Genomic DNA, 18432 nt, shown 5'->3' on the forward strand with positions numbered 1-18432 from the left:
AATATAATTCTAATATACTCAAGAATGTTCAATTAAAAGGAAATTAGTTTTAATTCATTAAAAAAACTACAAATTCCCAAAAACGAGCTTCACTTTTTTTGGTAAAAAAATGCCCATATATGGTAATCACATGACGTCCATTTTTGCTTTAAGAAATGGGGTCAAACCGGGGTCAGCTTTCCGACTGGATTGCAATGAAAAAAAATACATAATTCATCAGAGTCAATTTAATGTTGATGTTAGTTTCTATATAACCGCTCATCCCTTTACAATGATCAAACATTCATATCGCTTAAAATCTGTTATTTTAAAAAGACACTAGAACACACCCGCGAAATCGCGGGCATTCAGAGCGTAGTTTAAAGTATGTAAAGTGTTGTTGGAAGAATTTTGTAAAAAATTGAATGACTGGAGAATTTCAGCAAAAGTGTCATAAGTCATAGCTTATTGGGGACAGGAAAATGCTTTTTGTTTTATCCCTCCTCCTTTATTTCCAAATTCCCAATTTTTGGTTTTCTATCAATTTCAATATGAACATAGTTACATTTAGTATGTTATGGACATTTAAGTAAGGAGCCTGTAATTCAGTGGTTGTCGTTTGTTTATGTGTAACTTATTTGTTTTTCGTTCATTGAGCCTGTAATTCAGTGGTTGTCGTTTGTTTATGTGTAACTTATTTGTTTTTCGTTCATTTTTTGTACATAAATAAGGCCGCTAGTTTTCTTTACATTGTCAGTTCGGGGCCTTTTAAAGCTGAGTATGCGGTATGGGCTTTGCTCGTTGTTGAAGGTCGTACGGTGACCTATAATAGTTGTTAATTTCTGTGTCATATTGGTCTCTTGTGGAGAATTGTCTCAACATGGCAATCATACCACATCTTCTTTTTTTTGTAAAAGATTTAATGACTGGAGAATTTCAGAAAAGGTATCAAAAGTTCACATGATTATTTTTAGCGCTTATCTTTATATTATGAAAATTCATTCCTTATAAATATAGTGTATTTACTTTCAATTCTAAGTTTACTAATCGATCCATGGTGGTCATTGATATAGTATACAGACCCTCTCTATTTAATAAACTCTGTGACCGCCGTTGATAGTAAACTTGAAAATGATAGCAGATAAAATTCTGAAAATACACTTTATTCTGTGTATATGTATGTTCAAAGTATACAGAAAAACGCAAACCGGAATTCTAATCTGACTTAAAATTTCGTCCAATGGCGGGACAATATCCGGATACCTTTTTTCTCGTTTTTCTCCCGAAGTAACTCAATCTGAATAATCATATGAATAGATGACAAATGCGACTATGCACTATACCTATAGGACACAGAGGCGTGTTGATTGCTTTATTGTCGAAAGAGGAGAAGCGACACCCAAAATGAGGTCTTCTCGTTTAATAGTATAGAGATGTACCGTAAATGACACAACAAACTCTGCAACAATTTCTTACTAAATTATGTATCAGTGGAGTCTAAACACTTTTTAAAAACTGGAATTTATTTTCTAACGTTAATATAAATGTCCCAGTACAATTCGGTGTGATGGCTATGGTGATCTTACAACAATTATAAACCTAGACCATCGTACTAATAAGGCAACTCTTATATCAAATCTAAACTTTTTCAAGCAAGAACTTAACTATACACATGAGTGTGTTTGTTAATCGCACAACTGGTCTATTATTAGATACACGTCAATTTCTACAGTGTTAAACGATACGAGTGCCAAGGAGACAAGACAACTCTACATCAACAACTGGCACTTGTTCAACACTATTTATATTGATATTATTGATCAATTTCTTACCAAGTATTAAGTAACGTATTGTCATTTTTTTCTCATCAATATCGAAGGTACAAAAAAGTACCTGTTTGGCTTAATGACAACTGGCACTTGTTCAACATAATTTATATTGATATAATGATTTACCTTCTAACCAAGTAACGTATCGTCCTTTTTTTCAATAATATTTAAGGTATTTTGAAATAGCACAATAGTTCTTGTGTTATTAAAGTTATCTTGACATCTGGTCTAGGTTTTCTGCGTTACGTATACGTCATGAGCATTTTCGTTTTGCGACACTTTAGACTTCAGACGTGATCATATCAGGCATACATTCAAGGAGGGCATTCTTATCAATTCTGCAGGTATTTACATTGTTTGTCAATTTATTTGTACTATTAACTTCATACACATACTTTACTTGACATACAACGAAGATATTTAATTTATGTCAATATCTGACAAGAAATTGAACGGATACTTTTTTTTTCAATCCGTTCATGTCCCTTAGACGTCCATTCTTATCCGTTAGACGGACGGTCCATATCCGTTGCATGTCCGTTAAGCTCCATTTTGAAGACCGTACCTTGACATATAATGGGTGACTTTGATGTAGAGTTGTCTCCTTTGCACTTATACCACATCTTCTCATATCTATATAAACCACTAATGGTATACCTTTTTTATATCTTCAAAAAACTTAATACACTACAAAGATCTTACAAAATCAAGAGTATCAAATTTATAAATAATTTTAAGCAATATTGGTAATTTTACAATTCTGTCAAGTTTTCTTTACATGAATGTAATCTGACATTATTAGTTTGTGTATCTAAACTACTAAAGGAAGAGACCGTTTTATTGAGCCGCATCTCCTATGAAACTATATAAAGTAGGAACTATTTGTGAAATGACGTATAGATGCAATGTTTTGTAATTTGTTTTTGAAATAATCTTTTTTTTCACACAGAAAACGTCAATTATTGAGAACTTTATCGATCCGTGTGCTATAAGCTTTCACGCATATTCAGTCGACATACAACCTGCGAAATTAAAAAAAAAAACTCTTTGTTTAAACACTTGTATAATTGTACCGCGATTTTGCGGGTATCTTCTAGTGATATTCTTATTTACCTACATAGTCAAATCGTTCCAGAGTTCAAATTGAATATATGCCATTACTTTATGCAATATTGAATGTTGTGGGTTTTGTTTTTTTGGATTGAAATCCGCATTTTCTTTTCTAGATCAATGGAACTTGATAGAAGGTATATATTAAATGCATTGTATTTCAATAAAAAAAAAAGACGATCTGTCAGAAGAACAAAAAAGGAAAAATAGACTTAATCAAGTGTAGCTTATATATTGAACACAAGTGTCTAACCGTTTAAAGATATGTATATGGGTCATAATAAAAAAAAGTGCAAATTTCGACGAGGTATTATTTTGAAAAATGCTGTCATTGTTGAAAACATTTGAATTTGGCCCTCTATTCTATAGTATGGTAGCAACGATATTCAGAAATATGCAATGGGAAAAATGAAGAGTTCCTTCAATTTTAACAATTTTAAGTCATACTTTGATAGAATCGTGTCAATTGTGTTACCTGTACCAATCTAAAACATACATTTAGGTACTAAATATTATTGTTAAACATCAAACAACTGTTTCAATTTGTTGTTTAGGTTTAAATTACGACTTATTGACATTATTCATATAGCTGTGCATTCTATTCAAACATACATTTCAGAATACATTGTCGTAAAAAAGTTGGCTGTCCTAATTATGGCCGGTGTAAATACTAAAAAATACACTTAAACTGAACATATATAAAATCTATAAAATTAAATGATAACTAGAACACACCCGCGAAATCGCGGGAATATACAGCTTGTATTAAACTGTTGTAGGATGAATTTTTGTAAAAGATAGTATGACTGGAGAATTTCATTTAAGGTATCAAAAGCCCTCTCCCTTTTTTCCGAAGTCCGTTATGTGTTTCCTTTTTGTTAAATTCAATTTTTTTTTCGTGTTTCTGGCCTTATACCACAATTATTCTTCCCCTTTGCTACAATGCATTTTTTGGTAAAAGTCAAATTAAATAAAAAATTTGCACCGCTTAAAATATGAAATAAATGAAACTGCTTTACCTTCATGTAAACGTTTTTGTCGAGGTAGTTTTTGATGAAGTTGAAGTCCAATCCACTCGAAACTTAGTAAATATGTTCCCTATGATATGATCTTTTTTAAATGCCAAATTAGAGACTTTACCCAATTTCACGGTACACTAAACATAGTAAATGATAGTGCCGATGTGACATCCGTATGCTATGGACACATTCTTGTTTCCACATGTTTTACTTATTTCTATATACATGCAACTGGTATGACCCCTTAGATAGTAAATATTTCAGAAAAAAAAGTAGACAGAATACAGAGAGTCTCTGTGCATTATAGTAGTATATTCGTAGTTTACAGGTGGATAAACGCGAAAACATAATTGTCTCTAAGGAGGTATAATAGTTGTGGTTCTTGCGATCTAAAAACCATGATATTGAGAACGCTCTGATTGGCTTATTTATTTTTTATTTTTGTAATCTATCATACGATTGGTTGTTCTTGTGAATGTCTAAAACCGGAAGTCTTATCTATGACTAAAAGTCAGTCTGATAACGGAAACAATATCCGGACACCTATTTTGAGAAATAACTCAATCTGAATAATCATAAGAATGGATGACAAATGCGACTATGCATGTTACCTAACACAGAGGCATGATGATTAATTTATTGTGGAAGGAAGAGAAGCGACACACAAAATGGGGTCTTCTCGTTTAATAGTATAGATAATTTACCTAATCCTTCATATACGATCTAAAAACACTTTCATTTATGAATAAACATTTTAAAAAATGTCGCATTTTTATATAGTAACACCACTGACCCTTCAGTAACTATAATGACTTTAAAAGCAAAAAACTTTATCCTACTAATTTGTCCTTTGGTTACACCATTGACTTAAAAAATGTAACATTTCCTTTTGGTGATTTTTTTTTATTATAAAACCAACATACACCTTCTAAATCATCAAACAATGTTTGTAAAACTATGTATCAAAATGCAATAAAAAGTGATAAATCATAATAACAAATGATATGAATAAAAGTCTTATTTCAAGTCTGGAAGGATTTATAGTAAAAAATAACAGTTAATATCCAAGGGTTTAAAAAAACATTAAGGATGTTTTAATAACATTTCATACTGTAAACTGTATATTGTGTATCACAAAACATTCATATCTAACATATGCAAGTGTTACTTTGATACATTTTCATGTCTGTGACTTAAAAAGACCCAATAACATAGTTTTGCATGTTTTTTTGATAATGACCTATATATGTATTATTGTTTTAAATAGTAATACAACATAAAAAGGTTATGTATGTTTTTATTAATTTGGGATCCCCTATTTTTAAACGGCCTTTTGAAGGGGCACTGGCTGTCAAATTCATGTTCACCGATTTTATTCAAATTCTCACATTTGATTAATAACAATGTAAAACATTTATCCAAACTATTAAAGGCCTAAAATAAACAATTTACAGGGCACAGGCAAGACAATGCGTAGCTTCGTTTCGTGTGAATTTTAGTTTAGACGACATCTAATTAATTACCGAGTTGACATCTAAAGTCTTCCGATGACCATATAAGCGATGTAAACATACATATAGATATCAATAGATTAAGCACACTCGTGCTGTTGGATTATTCTACGTCTATTCAATTTCATATTATAGTTGAAAAATAAATGTTTATCATCGTTTTTACCTGTATAAGAATGATGTTTTGTAGATCGAATCAGTCAATAAAATGATAAACCTTTAATTTACTTTCAATGTTGACATTCTTTTCCTTTAAATACCTTTACACATAAAATTCACGTGTTATCCATCTCAAGATAAGGGGTTATTGAAGTTCACATGAATACGGATACAATGAGGTCGAATTATTCACTTGCAAGTGCATAATTCATAATCAATGTTTTTGGACTTATTTCGACAAAATTGAACCATACTCTCTGCTAAAATCGAGTTATTATTTCACTATTTGCATTTCATTAATGATTGAGCAAAAACAATAATGAATTAAATTTTTGTCGAGCCTGCGACTTTTGTCGCAGAAAGCTCGACATAGGGATAGTGATCCTGCAGTGGCGGCGGCTACGGCGGTGGCGTTAGCTAACTTCTTAAAAGCTTTATATTTTACAAGGTAGAAGACATGAATGCTTCATACTTTTTATATGAATGCCTCATGTTACGAAGTTTCTGTCAGTCATATGTCCAATGTCCTTGACCTCATTTTCGTGGTTCAGTGACTACTTGACAAAAGTAAAGATCTTTTATAATGTTAAATTCTCTCTAATTATTAGTAATAGGATAACTATATTTGGTATGTGCTTACCTTGCAACGTCTTGCACTAAAGGCAACTCTAGATGAAATAGGTAAAATGGGACGTCGTTACTCCCACTGTATTTTCAAAATCCTCCAATCCCGTAGTTGCATTTGAAATTCCGCAAAATATTATAACGCTTGCGCTTAAATAGTTTCATTGAGGTCCAATAGTTGGAAACAATTGTCCGATCCAATAGTTCAAACCTTGCAATTTGAAAAAAATAATCAAAATATTGTGTAATTATTTTATATAGAAAATGATAACTGAGGTAAAATAAATCTGAACTATTACAATATCCGCTTGTCAGACAGTTTTCACTTGACCTCATTTCATGGATCAGTGAACAAGTTTTAGTTTTAGTGGTCAAGTCCAAATCTCAGATACTATAAGCAATAGGTCTAGTATATTTGGTTTATGGAAGGACTGTAAGGTGTATATGTCCAACTGGTAGATGTCATTTGACATTGACCTCATTTTCATGGTCCAGTGGTTATAGTTAAGTTTTTGTGTTTCGGTCTTTTTTTCTTAAACTGTCAGCAATAGGTCTACTATATTTGGTGTATGGAATGATTGTAAGGTGTACATGTCTAGCTGGCATATGTCATTTGACCTTGACCGCATTTTTATGGTTCACAATTTGGCCAAAGTTAAGTTTTTGAGTTTTGATCTTTTTTTCTAATACTATATGCAATAGGTCAACTATATTCATGATATTTGGTGTATGCATATATTTTATGATCTGTATGTCAGTCGCGCAGGTTTTATTTGACTTTGGCCTCATTTTCACGGTTCATTGCTCAGTGTTAAGTTTTGTGTTTTGGTCTGTTATAACTAAAAGCAATAGGTTAACTATAGTTGTTTGCCTGGCATGGTTCATCCGACCTTTACTTCATTTTCATGGTTCATTGGTTAATGTTAAGTTTATGTGACAGTTGTGATAAAGTTTTATATTTAGGACCATCAACATAATATCAATGATAAGAAAAGAAGGCGAGACATTTCAGTGTGGGCATTCTTGTTTGTATATCTCATAGCTAGTACCCCTTTAAAACAAAAAAAAACAAAAAAAACTTACTACAGCATTCATTTAAACATTTCACTACACACATGAACAAAGTAATATGTCAGAGTAATATGTTTTGATTTAAATTTTGTCTCAATGAATTTTTATGTGTATTTTGTAGAACTGGAACGATATTTAACACTCATTGTGTTTGTCACCGTCCCTTTGTTTGGAACGAGAATTGTATTACGAATTCGGTGTCAGTTTAAACTACTATAATAAAGAGGAACAACAGGTTTGTGTGGAAAATCTTTGATATATCTGGTTAAAAACGACTTGCTGAATAAAAAATATCATTCTTTAAATTTTATTTTGTATTTCAAAACCAACAAACATTATATCAATTTTAAAATAATAAGTCTTCTTTTAAAAATACATAAAGAAAGAAATAAAAAATATGTTTTTAATGAACCTTGCTTAGATTCCTATTCTAGTTTTTATGTGTTTTTTTGTGTAGTTTTGAATTGTAGACGTATAATTTATGTTTCAGTGACATATAGCATTTTGTCAATGCCAACATGATTAAACTATTGGCAACAGTAGTTACAATAGTTGCATTTTTTCCGGATTCTGTGATAGGTAATTTTCGCACATACGAAAATATCGAAATGGTGCTGGTTGCATAATATGTCAAAAGTTAAAAACTGTGCATATTTGTCTGCAATATTCACATTGTATATAAATCACTTTATGTTTAATTCATGTCATACCCCATAACTGTAAAGTTAAGATTTTTTAGACATAATACGTTTCTTTTTTATTATTGTTTTAGCGTATGTCAATAACGGCCAATTACTAAGCTTTTGCTATCAGATTTCGTCTGTCGTCGTCGTTCGTGGTTCGTTCGTCGGCTGTCGCCAAAAACGTTTTTAAAATCTTCTCTGAAACTTATTTGCAATTATTACCAACCTTCATCTGGATGATCATTTAAATATTAAGTTTCATATTTATGTCCGTGAATACAAATCAATACAATGACCACTGTTTCTAAAATAAAGCAAATGGGTACATACAGTTTTTTACTTAATTACCACAAAAGAAGAAGATAAGAACTGACAGGATAAATATAAAAAAAACCAGGTCAAATCATCTAACGATACTCATTGGAGATAATGTGACGAAAATTATTCAGTTACCTTAATTATGTTAAGGAGTTCTAAGTTTATCTACTAGGAAGTCGGCAAATGTTTAAATCCTTTCACTTTCGTTTCTTAATGAAGTACGTTAATTATGGTTGTAATACGGAAAACGATTTCCGAAGTTTTGGTACTGGTTCCGATCCTATCTAGTTGAAAAGTGAGTGCTTGATATTAAATTACTATAGGCGTTATATTAAAACGTAACAGTAATACGGAATATATTAATTTCTGTTTAGAGATTATATGCATTTTGGTTAGAGATTATTCTAGTATATAAGTAGAGTTTCTCGCAGCATTAACCAGTTCGGTCGTCAGAGCTCCTAGAGTAAAGACTAAAGAAAAGATAATTATAACTATTTCTGAATAAGAAGTAGCTTACCAAGGACCTTTGGTTAAACTTTTATAAGCAAGAGCCAATTGTACTATCTGAATAAGGTGGTGACATATTGTCCTGTGGTATATAATTAAGGTGACAACGTGATACTGTCCCTTTGGACCAGTGACACCTTGGCCCTGACCAAGGACCTGGGGCGCACTGGAAACCATATTTCCATATTACTTTTGAATCAAAGAACTGAAGTACTGTAAGGCAAATAGGTTATCAGTCATATATCTAATCTTAATGTAAGGTTAGGTCACAGCTCCAATTAAGCGTCATTTGTGTTGTACTCCATTGTTAGGTTACGGGTTCCATTTTGTATACTTACCGGAAGTAATCTTTTGTTACTTGTTGTTAGGCTTTTATATCTAAGGTTGAATTAGTTCAGGAAACACGTTACCATTTGTAAGGGTTAGCCAACGGTACACAACAAATCCAGGGAAGTAACCCTGGTACGGATCTACGGGTATACAAAGTACCATCTGGCGTGTAGGACCCCGGCACGTTACAATATCATTTTGTTTCAAATTATTTCATCACACCTCAAAGACTAAAACAGGAATAGCAAAACTAGCAGGGTAGCAGGTAGCATAATTTGCTCAACAGGTCAAGGTCTTTCTTCTCTGTTTTTTGTTTTTTTTAGAAAAATGAATAGGGTGATCGTATTTTGATTTATCCCTCCTGAAATGTTCCTTTTAAGCACGAATGTCGACGTAAATATCTTCAAAACGCTTTTAGAATGAGAGAAATCTTCATAAATACAAATGACTACAACGATAAGATCTACAAATAATAGACGAAACAGTTTATGATCCCATAAAGGAGTTATTGCCCCTAAAAAAAAGCTACTGACCAATTTTGGCGGAACCATAATATTTTATCGGTCGAAAGTTTATACTTTGAAAGACACACATATTCACCAGAACGAGATCGTCATTTTTCACCCAAATCGGAGAAGCTGTCGTAAAAAAGACTTGGCTAATTTATTAGAAACGTTGATAAAGAGAATGATAAAAAAAATCTGTAAAACGTTTTAAAATTAGATGTACCAAGAAATCAACATGTCCAAACTCTTAAATATTATGCGTTACTTTCCCCTTTTAATGCATGATATGTTGAAACTATTCGACAGAGAACAACATTAAAGACAAACTTGGTAAACAGAATAAGACCTATAAACAGGCCAACATGTCAGAAATCCTTTATAGACCCGTTGAATGCATCGTTATCCTTGAAAGATGATTGTTTTTGCGTGTTTTTTTTTTTTTTTTTTTTTTTTTTTTTATATAGCAAACTGACATATTCATGTAAAAAGAATAATTAGACACCGAAAAATCTTACCTACAGAAATTTTATCAAAACTAAAATATCTTTGCAATAAACATCAATTCGCGTCTCCACGTTTTGAAGAACCACAAAGTATTTCTTTTGTATTTTCTGTATAGTGTGTTTGGCATTGCACAAAAGCATTTCTGCTTGTATTTATGCACATACATGTACAATGTAGTTGCTGTGTGCAATTGTCTATGTAGTGCAGTGGTCGATAAGTGTAAGTCGATAATATTTCAATTTGGCAGTTTATTGTTCAAATTAATGTGTTTAAAGGAATAAATTATCAAAAACAAGTCCCACAATTTTACTCATATTCGATTTATAAATTTTATTAAAACGTATTTTCAAACAACATACGATTACAAATAAAACAAAAAAGAAACAATGCATTTACTCGATTTGATATAACATTCAATGCGTATTTCACATTAAAGCGTTCTTACTTTTTGAAAAAATGTACTTACGATTGACAAATCATCCGTAAAGGAAAAACCATTTGACTTGAAAGGGGAGGTTGATATGATTTATTTTCCTGAAAAAAATATTCTGATCTCCAATTTGATGAAAAAATATTCTTGTCAAGCAAATGACAAAATAAATTATTCTAGTCAAACAGGTGACAAAAATAATATTCTGGTGAAACAGATGACAAACAAATATTCTGGACAAGCAGGTGACAAAAAAAAATTGTCTGGTCAAATACCCCTTACATTTTGAAATGTTTAATTTGATAGCCTCGGAAAACCAAATAAACAGTGCATAGCAAAAAACAATACTTTAAATTATGCAAACCAAATTCGAACGCAAAAATGAAGCCTTTTGTCAAAAGTACACAAATTACATAGAAACATGTAATAATCATATGTACATGTAGTAACGCATTGTAAATGTATACCAAATACATCGTACTGGAAAATATGAATCTCTCTCTTTTGTTAATATTTAAAATTACATGTACTTGTACCAAAAATAGCAGTATTGTAACAATGAAATAAATGTTTTCTTTCAGGGCAGTTGACATTGTCCACAAAACCAGTAATCTTTGGTAGAAATGTCTCTATGGCGTGCACTGCGTCATCAGTTAAAGAGTTTCAATCACCTAATAGAATATGGAATGGTGGTAAAGAATATGGTCTCTTGGTCGTGAATGGTGCTCCAACCAACCCATGGAAATATAAAGAAAACAAGGATTCACCACGAAAGCGTTATATCTTAGAAATTACAGATTTCCACACAGAGGATGTGAACGAATTATATTCGTGCACATATGGATTTGTTCAATATAAAACAAATCTAACGATCAATGAGGATGTTTATGAATGTAAGCAGCTATTTATCTAATACCATTTTCTCAAATAAACTTACCTCTCCAATAAGAAAAAAAACCCAACATGAAATACTGTATTTTTCCAACAAAACCACGCGAATATATTCGGAAAGAACATGTTTTACTATATTTAGATTTTTAATTTCTTAATATAATAGACAGCGCAAAACAAATGTGCTGATATTATCTTTCATTTAAAGAAACAATTACATTTAGACATAATTCAAATTTCAGAAGAGCATCCCCTTTGCATCATTGTGTACGGGAAAAGGAGTTACGACTATGAATTACTAAATGCAAACAATTTTGATAGCACAACTGTTGTTGTACCACTATTGCTTCGTTCAGACACAATGTTTTGTTAATTTCTAGCGTTGATATTGATGTCGGGACATATTGCTAATTCTGCAACATGCGTAATTATGATAGTTTTAGGGAAACCATTAATGGCACATTGTAGTCATTGATACAAGTACATTTCATTTCAATGGAGATTATTTGACCCCGCTCTTAATTTATATTCCGTTAGCTTAATTTAGATATTTGTATTTAATCTGATAACATGCTACTCGAGGTAAATAATTTACAAAAAATATTAACCAATATGCATATTTTCACGCGATCAAATTACTGCAATTTAGCTAGTTAACGAACATGACGTTAATGAACATCGAAATAAGAAGAAATAAATGTATGTAACAACAGCGACTTTCTCTGCCTTCGAAAGAAGCATACATTTTTGTTAATGTCCCTTTTTTCTGTTGAACTAATTGGAGAAATAGCGGTTATATCGAGAGAGAGAGAAAAAGAACTAAATTACAGAAATCGCTTACATTTTACAAATAGTTAGTTTATGTACAGCTTATTCGAAATCAACAATAAAAAAACATAGGTCACCGATGAGTTAGAAAAGATATTTCAATTCAAATGCCTAAAAATGGCATTTTTACCAAAGGGAGATAATTTGGAACTCTTTCAATGATATCTAAATTTTAAAAGTCACCTGGAGCCAACACGAATTGATTTTTTGGAATGATTTTTGTACCATACAATAAAGTAATAACTACTAAAGGTAATAAATAAAATTTGTAATGAAAAATAAATGTTAATTTTTTTCTAAAAATTTATACCCGCAAGCCTCCTCAAGTAAGATTGATAGGAACCACTTGTGATAGATCAATGATGTTTTGTACGAAATTGCATTACAATCAGTACCGCTTAGTTTTTGAGGCTCTTCGCCCTATGTCATGGTCCAGTGACTTAAAACTGATAAACAATTGCCATGCATAAGTTTGTTTGATAGAATCTACGTGTAATAGATCAATGATATTGTAAGGTCCTTCCCCTTAGTTTCTGACCCATCGACTTTGAATTTATAAGAAGTTCAAAATTTTAAGATTTCTGTTTTAGCTAGTTTAATTGGAACATTACAATCAGTACTTCTCAGTCATGTGACTGCTCATTTGTTTATTAGCTCATGATGCAGCTACTTTGAAATAATAAGCATTGTTAATCTCCATGAACTTGTCTTTTTTTTTCTGCCTATTCTGCCGGCAGCATTTTATTAGGTTTAGCTTTCCTTTACGTAGTTTCATCTCTTTCCTCAAGAAACAAACTGTTAAGGAAAGTTGTTAATTAAAACTTAAAGACATTTTATATTTTACATGTTTTATACAGTGTTCTCTAATTTTTGTGCTATTTTCACATTTCCTGACAGGTGTGAGAAAAATATCTGTTCTCGGCAAATGATTAGTCGAAATTTGATTATGACGTCAAAATGTTTTGTTTTCTTCTCAATTTTCCTATTGTGACGTCATGAAAAAAGGCGACCTTGCCTGATGACGTCGCATTTAAAGAGCACAATTTTCTGAAAATCTTTGAAAAAGAACGATAAAAAGCATTAGAAAAACAGATTCCGACACTATAACTCGTGTATTACGATATTTCTCCACTCTCGACAGTTAAATTTTATTATTTAAAGGGCTCGGCAAGCCTCGCGCTTTAAATAATAAAATTTAACTGTCTCGAGTGGAGAAATATCGTAATACACTTGTTGCAGTGTAAGAATCTATATTTAATTTTAATTATCAATACGGTTATTTTGAACACAAGCCGGTTCTGATATTTTCTCGATGCGTAAACACCCATTAAATGCCTTAGGATGTTTTCTGGTCTTTGGTTGGATTGTCGTCTCTCAGGCATTTTCTCTGTTTCTGCTCTTCTTTATTCTGTATGTAATGAATAATAACTTAAGTTACATTGCATATATCCTCATACAGTTAAATGGCATGCATTATATATCATATAAGCTACAACTCACATACACATTATCCTCAATCGGCTATATTGCATAACTTACAAGTTACAATGCATGTATTCTTCTTGACGTTCATTAATTCATCTAGAATATTCTTGCCTGCAATACTTATATCCTATGAAAGGTAAATAAATTTGTTTCTTCAATAGATCACCCAAATAAGTCAGAAATAGGAGTATCCAATTACCAGTTGGATGAAACAATTGTTCTCGATTTATACATACATACAATATTTCCAATTCCAAAGTGCTATGCAAAATATAATGTAAGTATTTGTATTTTGATTATATTTCTTTTTTGTTTACATGTTTCTATATAATTTGTGTACTTTTGACACAAAGGCTCTATTTATGCGTTCGAATTTTGTTTTGCACATAGTGTTAAACTGTTGCTATGTACTGTTTATATACTAGTTTTTAATTTGCATTTTGTTTTCGCTTTTCAATTTAGGGCTAGTTATAACTTGCTGTTTGGTGTGGGCTAAAGCTTCGTGCTTTAAGTCGTACATCGACATAATTTTATAGTGATTTACTCTTGGAGAGTAACCATTCAACTTCAAGAGGAGGAGGTTATGGTTCTTTTGCCTGCGTCAGAATGTTTTTTTTTCGCAAAGAGCGAACATTGTATTTTAGTTTATCAACGCTTCTAATCAATTATACTTTTTTAAATTGAACAGTATGAGGTATGGGGGAAATCATTATATATTTTGTTTTGTCATCTGCTTGACAACATGTTTTTTTCATTGAATTTTTTTCAAGAAAAAAAAACGTAACCCCCTTTAAAGTAAAATGGTTGTTCCATTAACAAATTCAGAATTTGCCGGAGAGCTGTCTCATTAGTACTCATACCACATTTCTTTATGTCTTATTAAAATGAATGTTAAAATTAGATCTTTAATTTTAAATCACAAAAACTTTCAAATAATTCTCTAACATAAGCTTACATACAATGCACACACTTAAAAGAGGGGCTAAATATGCCAGAGGGACATTCAAAATCAAATATATAAATCAATAAAAAAAAAACTGTTAACACCATGACTAAAAAATACAAACATCAAAATAATAGTACATAAGACACTACCAAGAAAATTGAAGAATAAACACCACGAATCCTAACAAAAACCGTTGATGATCTCAGGTGCTCCAGAAGGGTAAGCAGGATTCTGCCCCCCCCCCCCCCCACCACCATATTGCACCCGTCGTGTTGCTTATGATAACTATTTACACCACTGGGTCGATGCCACTGCTGGTGGACGTTTCGTCCTGAGGGTATCACCAGCCCAGTAGTCAACACTTAAGCGATTAGGAGTTGACAGGAATATCAATAATGTGGTAATTTATAAATTTCCTGTTTACGAAACTTTGAATTTTTCGAAAAAAAACTAAGGATTTTCTTATCCCAGGCAGAGGTTACCTTAGCCGTATTTGGCACAACTTTTATGCATTTTGGATCCTAAATGCTCTTCAACTTTGTACTTGTTTAGCTTTATAAATATTTTGGTATGAGCGTCACTGATGAGTCTTATGTAGACGAAACGCGCGTTTGGCGTACTTAATTATAATCCTGGTACCTTTGATAACTAATTATTTTTTTACATATCCGGTTAATAGTCTAATTAGGTAGGTCATATTCGTAAAAAAAACTGGATCTTCTGAATCCGTACCCGAAACTCACATATAAGATCATTCGGAGCCTGGCTTTTTTAAATTCTTAAATGGATCAGTATAAGTGTCAACAGTTTCTTTTTATTTGTGAACCTCGTGTGAGGCCTCCCAATCTTGTTTTTTTTTAACATTTGTTAACATATCTTTTGATTTATATGTATCCTGAAATTACCCCTCTGGATTTACAATATAATCCTTTGCATTAGTTTATCGCTATCTTTATGTTACCAAACTGAAGGTTGGGAAAACGTGCATTAAATTGCTCCATAATTCTTGATATTGACTTATTTGGTGCCATTGTCTCCTTACCTACAATACAATACAGTGAAAACATGTATTACATATTTTCGTCTATCCATACTGTTTTTTCCGCGCTTTTTTCGGGATCTTTTCACCTATATCCTTGTACATTCTCGTCAGGATAATTTGTCATCTCAATAGCAACATAACGTGAGAGTACCCAAATTGCACCTATTCTGACAGTTTTTTTCATTTAAGTTAATTATATGATCAAGACAAAAGTATCCTCTCTGTGTTCATTCTGTAGACGTATCCTTATTTACTATACACATTTAAGTGACATCATTCAATCTGGATTCCATATTGAATCATAGAAAAATGGGTTGAACTGAACGACAATCACGTAGGTGTTCCAAATTAGCATCAATGTTTAAATTCAAATTCTAAAAATTCGAATAACCACTAGGCAGATGTTTTGTTTTTCTTATTCAAAATTAAGAACAATTTGACATTAGTCCATGCTTTATATGCATTTTATTTATAGAATGTATGCTTGTGACACATTTTATTTGCTCATTTTTAAGAGCTGACTATTTGTGAACTTCGTCTGTTGATATATATATAGTATATATACTTGAGTCTACGATTTGAGTATATTTAAATATATTTACGTTTGTTAAAACCATTGTGTATCAGGTCAAATCATTAACAAGGATATTTTGGTACACGGTGCAATTTGGGCAATTATGTGCATATAACGTTTCTTAAATAGTTTTGTGTTCAACGTTCGAATATTTTATTGTGGATTATGTTCTTAACACCTTGTTGTTCCTTTTCTTAATTCTGTCAACATGTATTATTTTTGAACTTTAAAAGAACCACTCCATAAACTTAAAAGTTTTGAAAACACCTTAATTAGATATAAGGAGATGTGAAATTAGTGTCAATAAGACAACTCTCCATCAAAGTCATAATTTGTAAAGGCAAACCATTTTAAGTCAATGTACGATCTCCAACACGGAGCCTTGGCTCACACCGAACAGTTTCTATACTGGAAAACATACGTATGGGATGTAATCTTCTCATAATTTGGTATCATGTGTTTCTGTTTCCGCGTCTTCCTTCTAGTTTTTTCTGACAACACTGTGAGAGTTATATTTTTGATTTATCCTTTAGCTCTTTAGTTAACTTGATATAGAAAGATGCTGTGTTAGTGCCAATGAGACAACTCTCCATCCAAATAACAATTTTAAAAAAAAGTAAACCATTATATGTATGTACAGGAATATTATTATGGATAATGACATTTCATATATCAACTCTAATGAAGAAGACAGGTCTTTCCAAAATACTTATTCGCGTATTGACAATGTGAATTAGGGAACGAACATTTGACAACAACAGAGGGTGGGGATTGGTTTATGTTTTTTCCTTAACAAATATATTATGATTATCAAATTGATTTTCCCTTATAGTGTTAACAATGAGCCAAATGAATTGAAATGACAGCGTTGAAAAATTATATAGAATTAAAAATTTCTGACTCAAATAAAACAAAAAATCTCCCCACTACACCTATGAAGTTAAATGGTCACACCTTTGTGCATTTAGTAAATGATACCACAAAATGATATGAACGTACAACTGCTCGATTTTTGTTAGACTTACCAAGTTTATGTTGCGATTACATAACACACTGTTCTGCTTGTAATTTCTTTTTAAAGGATGGAAAACAATCTGAAAATTCTGCAATGAATATGACGAAGAACGATATTTTTTATAAGATACATTTTCAATCGAACATTAGTTTGGAAAACAAGAAATGCGATGGGAAGGTTGTAATATCCTGTATGACTGGTTCAACTGATATTCCAATGTATTCCGCGTCTGTTAACTATTGTCAACGTAAGTAGTTTATAAAATGTCAATTAGACGTTCGGTGTTTTAAACTTTTAATTAATGTTTTAATTATCACTTTTAACGCTCATCAGTTTTACTTGTGCTGTGTATTTGATTCGCAGGGCGTTGATGAAAAATTTTGTTCATGATATAAGAGTCATTTTTTTTTTTTAACTCGCCCTATTTACAATACCTTTATTTATAATCTCAAAATCTTGTTTTATTGTTATCGATTTGCTTCTATCTGTAACCAATAAAGTTTACTGACAAAAATCAAGTTCTCAAAAATTGTTCGTCAGATTGCCTTAATCATATTTGACCCTTGTCATTCCTAGAGTTATTCTGTCGAGTCTGCGATATTTGTGTGACGTAACGAGACAAAACAATCTGATATTCCGTCGCTATCGGTGTTAGTGAACATAGAGGTTCAGTTTAACATTTTTAGACATCAGTAACTTTGTTTAACCTTAATGTAATTTATGAAATTTGAACAGAAGGTTTTATGAGAAAAAGACAATATCACGTCCGAGCAAACATAGGCAATTATTTGATTAATTTTGCCACTTTTTTCTAACCTTTAGCTCATTGTTTAGATGCACATTTAAATGTAAGGTTAATAGTTTTGTTTAGTTCACGTATAGCCCTGTCAAAGAGGGACGGACGAGACCAGAGGGACAATTAAACTCATATATCGAAAATAAAGTTACACAGCCATGGCTTAAAACGAAAAAGACAAACAGACAAACAACAAAAAACAACAACACAACTGACACAACATACTCAAATGTTCTTTGAATTTTACGTTTATTGAACAGGAGCTTATTATGATC

At 31.7% G+C, this 18432-nt stretch overlaps 1 long non-coding RNA gene across 2 annotated transcripts in view; it reads left to right on the forward strand.

The window, feature by feature from the left end:
- Positions 1-18432, forward strand: part of LOC143075245 (uncharacterized) — a 35312-nt gene that overhangs the window by 12885 nt on the left and 3995 nt on the right. The window contains exons 2-6 of one of the 2 annotated variants that reach the window (XR_012978267.1): positions 7424-7537; positions 7793-7881; positions 11162-11473; positions 13946-14061; positions 17428-17608. This is a non-coding gene — a long non-coding RNA (uncharacterized LOC143075245). The remainder of the gene's footprint in view (positions 1-7423; positions 7538-7792; positions 7882-11161; positions 11474-13945; positions 14062-17427; positions 17609-18432) is intronic. The other variant, XR_012978268.1, reaches the window with a different exon arrangement.

Source organism: Mytilus galloprovincialis, chromosome 5 (assembly GCF_965363235.1).
Source record: "Mytilus galloprovincialis chromosome 5, xbMytGall1.hap1.1, whole genome shotgun sequence".
NCBI classification, from domain to species: Eukaryota; Metazoa; Mollusca; class Bivalvia; order Mytilida; family Mytilidae; genus Mytilus; species Mytilus galloprovincialis.